This window comes from Artemia franciscana, chromosome 7 (assembly GCF_032884065.1).
Source record: "Artemia franciscana chromosome 7, ASM3288406v1, whole genome shotgun sequence".
NCBI classification, from domain to species: domain Eukaryota; kingdom Metazoa; phylum Arthropoda; class Branchiopoda; order Anostraca; family Artemiidae; genus Artemia; species Artemia franciscana.
In genome coordinates this window covers 8,819,063-8,832,374 of record NC_088869.1, presented here as the reverse complement: position 1 = coordinate 8,832,374, position 13,312 = coordinate 8,819,063, and positions in this window count along the sequence as shown.

Genomic DNA, 13,312 nt, shown 5'->3' with positions numbered 1-13,312 from the left:
GTATTTTTTCTCTTTCCGTAATTTCCCGGTTACATAAGCACAACTCGACAATGCCCCCCTCTCGCTTTCATTAATTATAATTAAATGAAAACCACATCAAAAGAAAAAAATCACATGCTCTTTACGCTAAAATTTGACTTTGTGTCCAAATTCTTTAAGAGCGATTCCCGAAGCATATAGGCCGTTTAAGTGGAATAAAAAGCTATTTCAAGATTTAAAAAAATTAGCTTAAAGAAGGAGGTTAATTACTCTTTACTTTCAGTTGAAATAACTTTTTTTTTAATTTGTAAAAGGATCTTGAAAAGTAAGCCTAATTTTCAATTTTCCATTCATCTTAGGGCCAATCGGGATCGAGGATTTTTGTTCGTGGCGGTATTTTTTGGGTGGGAGGGGACAAAAAAACATTGGAAAAACACATAAAAAGAATTGGTTCATGCTCCTTTTTATTAAGTTTTTACGACTTAGAAAAACATTTCAGAGGGTTTTTAAACCCTCCACCACCCCCCTGAATACAGGCTTGAGGCTAATTTACAATGAAAATTTACTGATACCAAACATTGCTAGGTCTAATTTGAGCTAATCAGAATTTTATAGCTAGTTGGAAAATTCTACTAAGAATCAGAATAGCCCAAATTAGACCTCAGCACTAGTACCATGCATTAGCTAGGTCTAATTTGAGCTAATCAGAATTTTATAGCTAGTTGGAAAATTCTATGAAGAATCAGAATAGCCCAAATTAGACCTCAGCACTAGTACCAAGCATTAGCTAGGTCTAATTTGAGCTAATCAGAATTTTAAAGCTAGTCGGAAAATTCTATGAAAAATCTGAGTAGCCCAAATTAGACCTCGGTACTAGTACCAAGCGTTAGCTAGGTCTAATTTGAGCTAATTAGAATTTTATAGCTAGTCGGACAATTCTATGAAAAATCTGAATAGCCCAAATTAGACCTCGGCACTAGTACAGTATCATTGTGAATAGGCATTTACCATTACTTTGATGACTTCATTCATGATGAAGGAACTTATTTTAAGTGTGGAGTTTCTGTCCAAGACTGACCTCATTGCCGCGCCCTATTCAGGCAGTGCTATTAGGCTAGCCATTAATCAAATGGGTACGTTCATAACTATGACACATAGGTGTGAAATTCAATTTGAACGTTTCTATGAGTTATGCTTTGAAATTCCTAAAACAACACCTTGCCTCCGCGAACAGTAGGTGATTACACAGTTGGACGCCATGGTTTGATGATTATTTTAAATGGGAGTGATAGTGATAATAGAGGAACAGAAAATAAGCGAAAAATTAATTTGTAACGAAATTAACAGCTCTTTCAAAAATAATTTTAGGGTCTCATCTATCCCCATAGGATGGCTCAATAGTCTACAGATCCTAGGGCAAGGAAGGAAATTGATTAGACTAATTTTCCTTGTTTTAATTAATTTGAGTCATCGGAATATTTTCTTCTTTTGCTTGAAAAGAAAACGTTTTTGGAGTCGAATACTGAAAAATGAAAAAAGGAAAGAAAAAAGAAATGAAAGTAACAATAAGGATTAAAAACAACAAGACCCCAGGTCGTAAAAGTGCCGTAAATGAGTTTCTTGAAAGGGTAATGCAGTAAATAGGGTTAATTGTTAGTTTCGTGTTAAATCCGGAGTTAAACAGGGCTGTTTTCTATCCCTAATTATTTATATATTGGATATTGGATTCTGGATATTGGATTAAATACTGGGTCCATGTCAGTGGCAGGACGCGGAATCAAATGGGGAAGTAAAACTTCCCTGGGCATCCAAGATGGAAGTGTGAGCAAAATGAATGAGCTTTTAGAGGTTTCACAGGTTCAGTTCAATTAAATTCAATTCAGTTGCTAGAATAGTTTTGAAAATTAATGTTTAAAAGGGTAAGTCACTAAGGTTAGGAATAAGTGAAGATGAAAGGCTGAAGCTGGATCAAACAGTTCGTGGGGAAGAACAGTAAGCAAGGAGCGATGCGGCTTAATAGTAGCCGAAAGTGTAAGAAACACAATCTTGATAATAATAGATGCATCACAAAAAACAAATTTTGACACTCATTTAAAATATATAAAATTCATGAAGTTCAAGGTTACCCATCAAAAGTTACGAGCAAAAAGTCGATCTATAAATCTAAGGCTGTAATGCCCTTTTTAAGTGATAAAGAACATTGGAGGCAGCAAGACCCCCTCCTACCCCCTTTTTTATCTAAAATTGTCCAATCAAAATTTTGAGATAGCCATTTTCTTCAGCATTGTCGGAAAATCTAATAACTATGTTTATGAGGATGAGTGGATCTCCCACAGCCCCCGGGATAGGGCTGTAAGTTATGAACTTTGCTCGTTGCTTACATATAGTATTGGCTATTGGGAAGCATAAAGATATTTCCGGGAAGGATATTCTGGTGTGATTACTTACGTGGGAGAATCTTTCCATTGAGAAGTTTGTGGGGGAAGGAAGTTTTCCATGGGAGCCAGCATTAATTAAAAACTGTCAGAAACTAAATTTAAAAAACAAACAAGTTTTTCAACTGAAAGCAAGGAGCAACGTTTAAGATTAAAACGAACATAAATTATTACGTATATGAGGGGTTGCCACTTCCTCAGTACCTCGCTCTTTACGCTAATGTGTTTTTTTGAATTTGTAAAAATCTTATTTCATTCTTCAGTAAATAGTACAAAAAGTCAAACTTCAGCGTAAAGAGCGAGGTACGGAGGAGGGAGTAGTTCCCTCATATGCATAATAATTTCTGCTCCTTACTTTCCGTTGAAAAAACTTGTTTTATTTAATTTAATAACGAAAAGATCGATCAAGGGGACAGCTTCACTTACTTGGGTTGTATCTTAGGCAGCGCAATAGCCAATAGCGCTGCAAAAGTAAAGAGTGATTTGGGCACCATGTATTATTTATTCTTTTGGTTTTTTTTCTTACAATGGCACTTCGTATAGAGTTGTTGTAGAACCTTTGAAAGGGGCTGATTCAAAATTTTTAGTGCCCTTTTTAAGAATCAAACGGGTTTGGGGGCAACCAGTTTCTCCCAATCATTTCCCAAAACACATCTAATCAAAAGTTTGAGATACCAATTTGGTTCAGAATAGTCTGAAGGTCCATCAATTATATCTTTAGAGGCGAAACCCCCCTCCCTACAGACCTCGGGGTAAGGACCATAAGGTATACTAGTTGCCCATTATTAATATATAAGTTTTTTATAGAAGGGTGGTCATGTAAACTTCGGAGTGGGCTCATTTTGGAAATCAGAAAATTTAATGGCCTTTTTAAAAGTCAAAAGTGATCGGAGGGCAACCAGCCCTACCCCCACGTCCTCTTTTCCCCAAATATCTCTAATAGAAGTTTTGAGAAAGCGATTTTGTTCGAAACATAGTCCAAAGATCATAGGCAGCGAAATAGTTTTACCTAAGTAAAGGGCGATGTAGACACAATGTTTTTTTGTGCGTCTTTATTTCTGACCAAAGCACAACTTACAGAACGAGTTGTCGCATAAACTTTGACAGGAGCTCATTAAAATGGAAGTTTATGATACAGTCCTCATTTTAAGAGTCAAATCCTCAAACATATCCAATCAAAATTTTGAGATAGCCATTATGTTCAACATAGTTAAAAGGTCCAATAATTATGTCTTTGGGGGTAGAAGCCCTCCCCCCAAAAAAGCAAGTGCTATAGGCTTTACTAGTTACTCAGTATTAAATATAAGGTTTTTACGAAAGGGGTGGTCGTATAAGCTTTGGAGGGAGCTCACTTTATTAAAAATCAAAATATCTAGTGCCCTTTTTAAGAGTCAAAAGTGATCGAAGGGCAACTAACATCCCCCCTTTCCCATTTAATTTTTTCCTCAACCTTCAGGGTTGACACAACTCCCCAGAATTTGGGGGCAAGGGTTATAAGTTATTCCCTGGGAGTATATAAGGTTATTATGGAAATAGTGGTCATATAAGGCTTAGAGGAGGCTCATTTGTTTCGAAGCTGAAATTTTCAGTTCCCTTTTAAGAGTCAAAAGTGATAAGAGGGCAACTAGCCTCCCTTCCAGACGCCCTCTTTTGCCCAAACACACCTGATGAAAATTGTGAGATAGCAATTTTGTTCAAAATAGTCCAAAGAAAACATAACAATGCCTCCAGGGTTGGCACAAAGCCTAAAGACAAGGGTTGTAAGTTATGCCCCGGGGGGCATATGAGGTTTTTGTGGAATGTGTGGTCATGTAAACTTCGTAAGGGGCTCATTTCATTTGCAATCGAAAATTCTAGTGCTCTTCTTAGGAGTGGACAACCAGCCCTTCCCCCCCACGCTCATTATTTTCCAAAAATATCCAGTCAACACGTTGAGACAGCTTTTTTTACCATTCTTGAAAAGTCCGGTAGTTATGTCTCCGTGGATGACACCACCTACCCCAAAAAAAGCATTTCAGAGCAAGGGCTTTAAGTTAGGCAGTTTTTTATATATACTATATGTTATTGCGAATGGTGGACAGGTTTGACCTTTACTTCCCAAAACGACGAATGACACTTGGATGGGCCTTTCAGAGAATGTTTAGGGAAGTGTTGAACTAAATAAAAAGACGTTATCTGCATACAGGTTGTCAAACGGACCGACCTCATGAATTACTGAGCATAATAACTTGAAATTTTCAGGAAATGATAATAGAGATAATCACATGACTATAAAGGCTATATTTGCATGCTACTGCTACTACTACTACAACTACTACTAATATTGCTACCATAACTGCCACTGAAAATACTGCTTTTTTAGCAAGTACTACCAATGCTAAGGATATTGAAATGAACATTTGAGGAAACGCTAAGGGGAAAGTATTGAATTTGGGTATTATGTCGGAAATTTCAGACAATGCTGAAAGGGGAAGATCAATCAACCAAAAGGTAATATGTGTATCCTACTGCTCACACTACTATCACTGCTACTTTTGCTGCTACTTTTACTACTCCAACTACTACGTCAATTGCAACTGCTTGTAATGTTGAAAGTTTTAAGATGCAATGACCGTCAAAAAAGGTAAAAAGGGCACATCAGCAATGTGTTTGGAAGCACTTACCACATCAAGATGAAATTTCCGGGGTATCATGAAGGGGGTGTTTAACTGACCAAAAGGAAAAATTTACATGCTAATACTGTTATTAATACTATTATTAATATACTGTTATTAATACTGCTTCTGCTACTTTTACTACTACTACAGCACAACACTACTACTGCTACAATTTCACATACTACCACCACTACTGCTATGATACAACCATTATTAAGGCTAAGTGTATGAAGGTGAAAATTTGAGAAAACGTTGAGGGTTAATTTTAAATTAATTAAAGGACACTATGTGTATTCAGATTGGCAAAAGAGCATATCTCAAGAATGAATTTGGGTAGTAGGTTCGAACTTCCAGAGAATACTTATAGGGACAGAGTAATTGATCAAAGGGCAAAATTTACATGCTATTAGTAATGCTACTACCACCGCTATATTTACTACTGCTACTATTACTACTACTTCTTGTACTTGTACTTGAAGCCTATTCAACCCAAATCGAGGTTCATCATGGCATCCAATAGACGATGACAAGTTTTCTTCCACACATCACGATACCGCAGCTGCCGGTTCCTAGCCTTAGTGGCTTAGTCTTCTTAGCATTAATTTCCAAACCTATTCTAGCACCCCCGGAACTCGCAGAACTTCTAAAAGATCATTTATTTTGCTCACACTTTCATCTAGGATGCTTAAATCATCCGTAATAATCCAAGTCCAGGAAAGGTTTTCCTCCCTATTTGATTCCATGGTCTCCCATTTCTATTTTCATCCGTACAACAGAAATTTTTAGAAATATCCTCTGAAAATTTCACCTCCATACCCTTAAGTAGAGTTGTAATAGTAGTCAAAGCAGGAGTATAACTACTCAACTTAATACAATAAGCCATTGCTATGATATTGTCGCTTTACTCTTTTGATAACGTGTATATTCATGTATTTCTTGAATTTTTCACCTTAACACTCTTAAGCTTACAAGTAGTTGCGATAGAAGTAGTAGTCGGAAAAATAGTAATGGTAATAGTGGAACTAGGAAATATTGCAGTATCAGTAGTATTAGTAGTAGTGTGCACGTATTACCTTTTGGTCAATTGATCTTCCATTTTAAGTATTCTCTGAGAGTTGCAAGTTATTACACGAATCTACTCTTAAGATACGCTATTTTGACAATCTAAATGCACATAGTGCCTTTTGTTAGTTTGAATTTGCAATCAATATTCTCTCAAATTTTACCTTCATAGAATTGGTCTTAATAGCAATATTAAGTTTCCTCTTGATATGGCTAGTCGTTCTAAATATTGGTCATACGCCCGTATCAGAAATTTATAGATACATGGCATGTTTTGATTTATTTCAACTTTCCCCTCAAAGTTTCCTCGGATATTTTCTTGAAAATTCCAAATTAATATACTAAGTCATTCCGAAGTTACACCCTTTTGACAACCCATACAGACATAACATGTGATTTAGTTCGACACTCCCCCCAACATTTCCTGAAAGACTCATCTTAATTCCCTTCGTATTTAGGGAAAGTAGAAGTCAAACATGCAATAAACAAATGCATAACTTTTCACCTTTGCCCTGAGGTTTGGGGGGGGGGATGTCCCCAAACACATAATTACTGAAGCTTTCAAAAATGTTGAAAAAAATGAATGTCTCAAAACTTTGTTTGGATGTTTATTTTGGGAAATGATGGGTTTGGGGAGGAGTATGGCTTCTCTCAACTCATTTTGACTCTTCAAAAGGGCACTATAACTTCCAATTAAAATCAGATGAGACTCATACAGCCACCCATTCCATAAAAACCTTATATGAACCAGAGTATAGCTTAAAGCCCTTGCCGCAGGGCTCTGAAGGGGGGTGGTACCAGCCCTGTAGGTATTGTTATATGTTCTTTGGATTATTTTAAACAAAATTGACATCCCACAATTTCAATCAGATGTGTTTGTTGGGAGGGGGGCTAGTTGACCTCCATTACTATTGACCCTTATAAAGGAACTAGAACTTCAAATTTCAAGCAAATAAGCCACTTCTAAAGTTTATACAGCCATCCTTTCCATAAGAACGTTAAATGCCCCAACGGCATTACTTACAACCTTCACCCTGAGGCTCTAGTGGCATGTGCCAGCCCTAAAAGCCTTGTTATATGATGTGTGGACTATTTTGAATAAAAGGACTGTCTCAAAATTTCTATTGGATGAATCTCGGAAAAAGACGACGTTCTTGTGTGTGTGGGCCGGGGAGGATGGCTAAACTGTGACCACTTTGACTCTTAAAAAGGGTACTAAAACTTCTGATTACCAATCCAATGAGTCCTTTCAAAGTATATACGACCATCCTTTCTATAAAAATCTTATATGCTCCAGGGCATAACTTACAAGCCCTGCTCTGAGAGCTGTAGGGGGGGGGGGGTCTCTTTCTCAAAAACAAATTTTGCAGACCCTTCCACTACGATGAACAAAATTGTTAACTCCAAGTTTTGACAGGAGGTATTAAAGGAAATGATGACCGTGGAGGGGGGGGGGCGAGTTTTGTTGCTCTTAAATCACTTTGACTTTTTAAAAGGGAACTATAACTTCCGATTTCAAATCAAATGAGCCCCAAATGAAGTTTACACGATTGCCTAATCCATAAGAACATTATATGCCCTCATGGCATAACTTACAACCCTGTCCTAAGGCCACTGGGGGGGGTGTGTCAACCCTAGAGTCATTATTAAATGTTCTTTGGACTATTTTAAACAAAAATTAGGATTAATATAGCTTCACTTCTTGTAGGGTCGATATAATCGACAAGTACCAAAAGTACTTAAGCTTCCAGTATTAACTTATCGAAGCAAGTTGTCAAACAGTTCGTGGTAACGAACTGTAGTAAGGGGCGACCTGGCTCAATAGTGACCGACACTCTAAAAAAATGGAACGTTGATACCAATAGTTACATCAAAAGAATTGCATTTTAATGCTGATTTTAAATATATAAGTATCATCAAGATCAGTTATACCCATCAAAAGTTAAGAACCTGAGAAAATTTGCCTAATTTTAGGAAATAGGGAGAAACACCCCCTAAAAGTCATACAATCTTAACGAAAATCACGCCATCTGATTCAACGTATCAAAGAACCTTTTTGTAGAAGTTTCAAGCTCCTATCTACAAAAATGTGGAATTTCGCATTTTTTGCCAGAAGACAGATCACGGATGCGTGTTTATTTGTTTGTTTTTTTGTTTGTTTGGTTTTTTTCCCAGAGGTGATCGTATCGACTGAGTGGTCCTACAATGTCGCGAGAGGGCTCATTCCAACGGAAATTAAATATTTCTAGTGCCCTTTTTAAGTGACCAAAAAAATTGGAGGGCACCTAGGCCCCCTCCCACGCTCATTTTTTCCCAAAAGTCACCGGATCAAAATTCTGAGATAGCCATTTTATTCAACATAGTCAAAAAACCTAATAACTATGTCTTTAGGGACGATTTACTCCCCCACAATCCCAGTGGGAGGGGCTGCAAGTTACAAACTTTGACCTGTGTTTACATATAGTGATGGTTACTAGGAAGTGTACAGGCGTTTTCAGGGGTATTTTTTGGTTTAGGGGGGAAAGTTGGGGGGGGGTTACGTGGGGGGATATTTCCATTGAGAAACTTCTCATGGGGGAAGAGAATTTCAATGAAGGGAGCGCAGGATTTTCTAGCATTATTTGAAAAAGCGCTGAAAATAAAAATTATTACGTATATGAGGCGTTTATCTCCTCGTTATACCTCACTCCTTACGCTAACGTATTTTTAGTAATTTCAACTATTTATTCTACGGCCTTTGTGATTCAGAGGTCATTCTTAAGGAATTGGGACAAAATCTAAGCTTTAGTGTAATGAGCGAGGTATCGACGAAGGTTGATCCCCCTCATATACGCAAAAAAAACATACGAATATAGAAGGTCGTTAAGTAAGTTAATTCGTACGTTACGTATATTTTTTACCAATGAAGTTCTAGTTGCTTTTTTAAGTAATCAAAAAATTGGAGGGCAACTAGGCCTGCTCCCTTGCTCCTTTTTTTCTCAAAATCTTCCAATTAATCGCAATTAATTAATATGCAAATTTCGTTTTAATTATATATGTGCGGAGAGCCAAGATCAAAACATACATTAATTCAAAAACGCCCAGAAATTAAATAAAAAAACAAGTTTCTTTAAATGAAAGTAAGGAGCAACATTAAAACTTAAAACGAACACAAATTACTCCGTATATGAAAGGGGATTTTCCTCCTCAACGCCCCGCTCTTTACGCTAAAGTTTCTTACTGTTTTAAAAATAGAGTTAAGAGAAAGAGTCAAACTTTAGCGTAAAGAGCGGGGCGTTGAGGAGGAAAAGCCCCTTTCATATACGGAGTAATTTGTGTTCGTTTTAAATTTTAATGTTGCTCTTTACTTTCATTTTAAAAAAACTTGTTTTTTATTCAATTACTATAAAGCTATCAGTTGCTTTTATTAACATTAGAACACTATGAATAGACGCTGGTAAAAATATCAGAAAGGTACACTAGTAAGTCAAATTAGATAGCCCCTCATTCCTGATGACAACAGCGATTCGAAAATTAAACTCCATTTTTCTTGGAATTCGAATTTCATAAAATTTCTAACCCCTTAACCAAGAAGGTGTCCTACTCTAATCTTATGACCTGTCCTGACTTGAATTACCCTCTGTGTATCTAACATTAATCCAATATTTTTTTTCTGTATGAAAAATCAACTTCTTATGTTTATGGACGTCAAACTTACTTTTATGTATATCAGTCAAACTGATCAAATTATCTATGCTTACCACATTTAAAAATAGGAAAAACTGCGTAGAAACATTGTCTGTGTTTGGACTCTCTGTTTCGACTAATTTATTTGCAGAATATATGTTTCATATCATTTTCAGCTATATTTGGGATAGATTTTTGAAAAATGCATTATGATCAATATTATATAAATAATAATTCAATCAAAAACGTCTTTTAAAAATACTTTTTAATAATGTATATTTTTTAAAATCAAGTTTATTTTTTGAAAATTCATATTTCAGAATGGTTATAAATTATTCTCTAAACTTCTAACATTCATATTTAAATTTTATGATGATAACAATTTTTGAAAAGCTGAAAAGCCTGCAAAGATGGCAACTCTGATTTCAGGCTACAGCTTAAGTAATGCAAATCGGTTACAAGTAAGATAGTAAATTTTACGAAGCTTTTAAATTCCCGTCCATGTGTCTGCTCAAAATAAATACAAAGTAGAATTCCACTTGATTTCAGCTATATTTGAGGTAGATTATCAAAAAACTGAATTATGCCCAGTATATTATAAATAATAATTTAATAAGACTTTATTTAACAATACTTTATGAAAATGCATATTTTTTAAAAATAATTGATACAAGCTACAGTAAGGTATGCATGCACTGGACTGAGTACGTAAAGGCTAATTTGCCTTTTTATTTTTATATATTTTTGCTTATAGCAAAGCACTAGTCACTTTTACGACGGCATACGTGGAGGGGTAGTAATTTTGTTTGTTCACAGGGCTCTTATTTTGCTTAGTGTAGGTTATCTGATATGCCGGTTGCATATTTCCTTGTTTTGCCCACACTAGCGCTATAAGAGGGCATAATAAGGTTATATTAGCGTTTGCTATTTTCGGGCTAGTGATTGTGTCGGTTTGGGCTATACGTTCTGCCGAGCAATGACTCATGGCCCTAATTTGACCTAGCAATGTGGCAACTAAGGCTCGTGATATTATGTTTCTTTATTTAAGGTAACTGAAATCAAATGGAATTCTACCTTGTAATTAATTTGAGCAAACACAAGATCGGAAATTTTAGAAGCTTAGAAAAAAATTTATCGGCAACAGTTCGTTACCACGAACTGTTTGAACCGAAAATTTCTTAGATTTTTCTTTTCGTTGTTATTACGTAGACTATATGAAAGAGTTGCCCCCACCTCATTACGTCGCTCTTTACGCTAAAATGTTTATGAATTTGTAAAAAGCTTATTATTCTAATTAAACGGTCCTTTTGTGTCAGGAGTCATACTTAAACAATCGGAACAAAATGTCAAACATTAGCCTGAAGAGTGAGGTACTGATAAGGGGTCAACCCTCTCATATACGTAAAAATTTCTGTTCGTTTTAACGATTATTGTTGTTCCTTACTTTCAATTGGAAAGAACCTTTTTTTATATTTAATAACAACCACAAGCCGAAAACATACAATATCTTTGGTTTATTATCACATAAAAATCATAGTTAAGAAGCTACTTAAGATAATATTAACTGATAAGATTGACGAAAAAATAACCACAAACTAATTATTGTCTATATTGGCCATTGTTTAACGAAATTCTAATTTTAGCGTAAACAGCGAGGTACTGACGAGGGGGAGAAACTCCTCATATCCGTAATAGAAGGGGGTTCACCCCCTTGTAAATACCTCGGTCTTTACGCTAAAGTTCAAATTTTGCTCCAATTCTTTAAGAATGCCCCCTTAATCCGAAAAGCCTTTTAATTAAAATAAATAGCCCTTTTGAAATTACTAAAAATACTTTAGTGTAAAGAGCGAGATATTAACGAGGGGGGCGAAACTCCTCATATAGGTACTAATTTCTGTTCCTTTTAAGTTTTAATGTTGCTCCTTACATTCAGTTGAAAAAAAAATTAATTTAATTTCTGATTGTATGTTTCAAATAATGCTGGGGTATCCAGAGCCCCCTTCATAGAAATTTTGCTACCCCGTGAAATATTCTCCGTGGAAAGATCCTCCATCGTAACCCTCTCCCCCCGACCCCCCAACTAGAAAAAATCAACCTTGAAAATGTCTATATACTTCCCAATAACCAATACCACATGTAAACAATGAGCAAATTTTATAACTTAAAGACCTTTCATCTGGGGCTGTGTTGGGGGGGATGGCAGGGGTTTGTTATACTCAAAGCCCTAGATACTAGGCATTTGAACTATATTGAACAAAATGGCTATCTCAAATTTTTTATCGGACGATTTTGGGGAAAAATTTGATTTTTTTGAAAATGGCACTAGAACTTTGAATTTTTTCCTTTCGAAGGAGCCCTGTTCTAATAATATAGGACCACTGGGTTGATAAAATTACCCCTGGGGACAACAAACAAAGAAAAAAAGAATAAAATACAAATAAACACGCATCCGTGATTTTTCTTCTGGCTAAAAAATCCACGTTTTTGCAGATTAGAGCTTTAAACCTATACAATAGGGTTCTCTGATACATTGAATCTGATGATGTGATTTTCAGTAAGATCACTTGACTTTTAGGGTGTGTTTCCCCTTTTTTTGAAAATCAGGAAAACATTTTCATGCTCCTAACCTTTGATGGTTAAGACTAAACTTAATGAACTTTATACATTTGAAATCATTATAAAAAGCCAGTTCTTTTAATGTATCAATATTTCATTGGTATCAAAATCCTTTTTTTTTTAATATCGTTTTCAAGAGTTTCGGATACTATTGAGTCGGTCAATTCCTCCTTAAAGATCGTTACCACGAACTGTTTTAACCGCAATTTTCTCAGATTTTTATTTTCGTTGTTATTATGTATATGAGAGAGTTGCCTCCTCCTCATTACCTCACTCTTTACGCTAAAATATTTGTGAATTTGTAAAAAGCTTATTATTCACATTAAACGGTCCTTTTGTGTCAGGAGTCATACTTAAACAAGCGGAACAAAAGGTTAAACATTTGTAGTAAGGAGCGACCCGACTTAATAGTAATCGAAACTTCAATTTTCGTTAATATTCTATCATTTTGAAGGGGTGTTTCCCCCTATTTTCTAAAATAAGGCAATTTTTTTAGGCTCGTGACTTTTGACAGGTAAGACTAAACTTGATGAAACTTATCAAACAGTTCGTGGTAACGAACTGTAGTAAGGAGCGACCCAGCTCAATAGTAACCAAAACTCTAAAAAAAGGAATTTTGATACCAATAGCTACATCAAAAGAATCGCATTTTAATTTTGATTTTAAATATATAAATTTCATCAAGTTTAGTATTACCCATCAAAAGTTACGAGCCTAAGAAAATTTGCGTTTTTTTAGAAAATAGGGGGAAACACCCCCTAAAAGTCATAAAATCTTAACGAAAATCACACCATCAGATTCAGTGTATCAGAGAACCCTACTGTAGAAGTTTCAAGCTCCTATCTACAAAAATGTGGAATTTTGTATTTTTTGCCAGAAGGCAGACCACGGATGCGT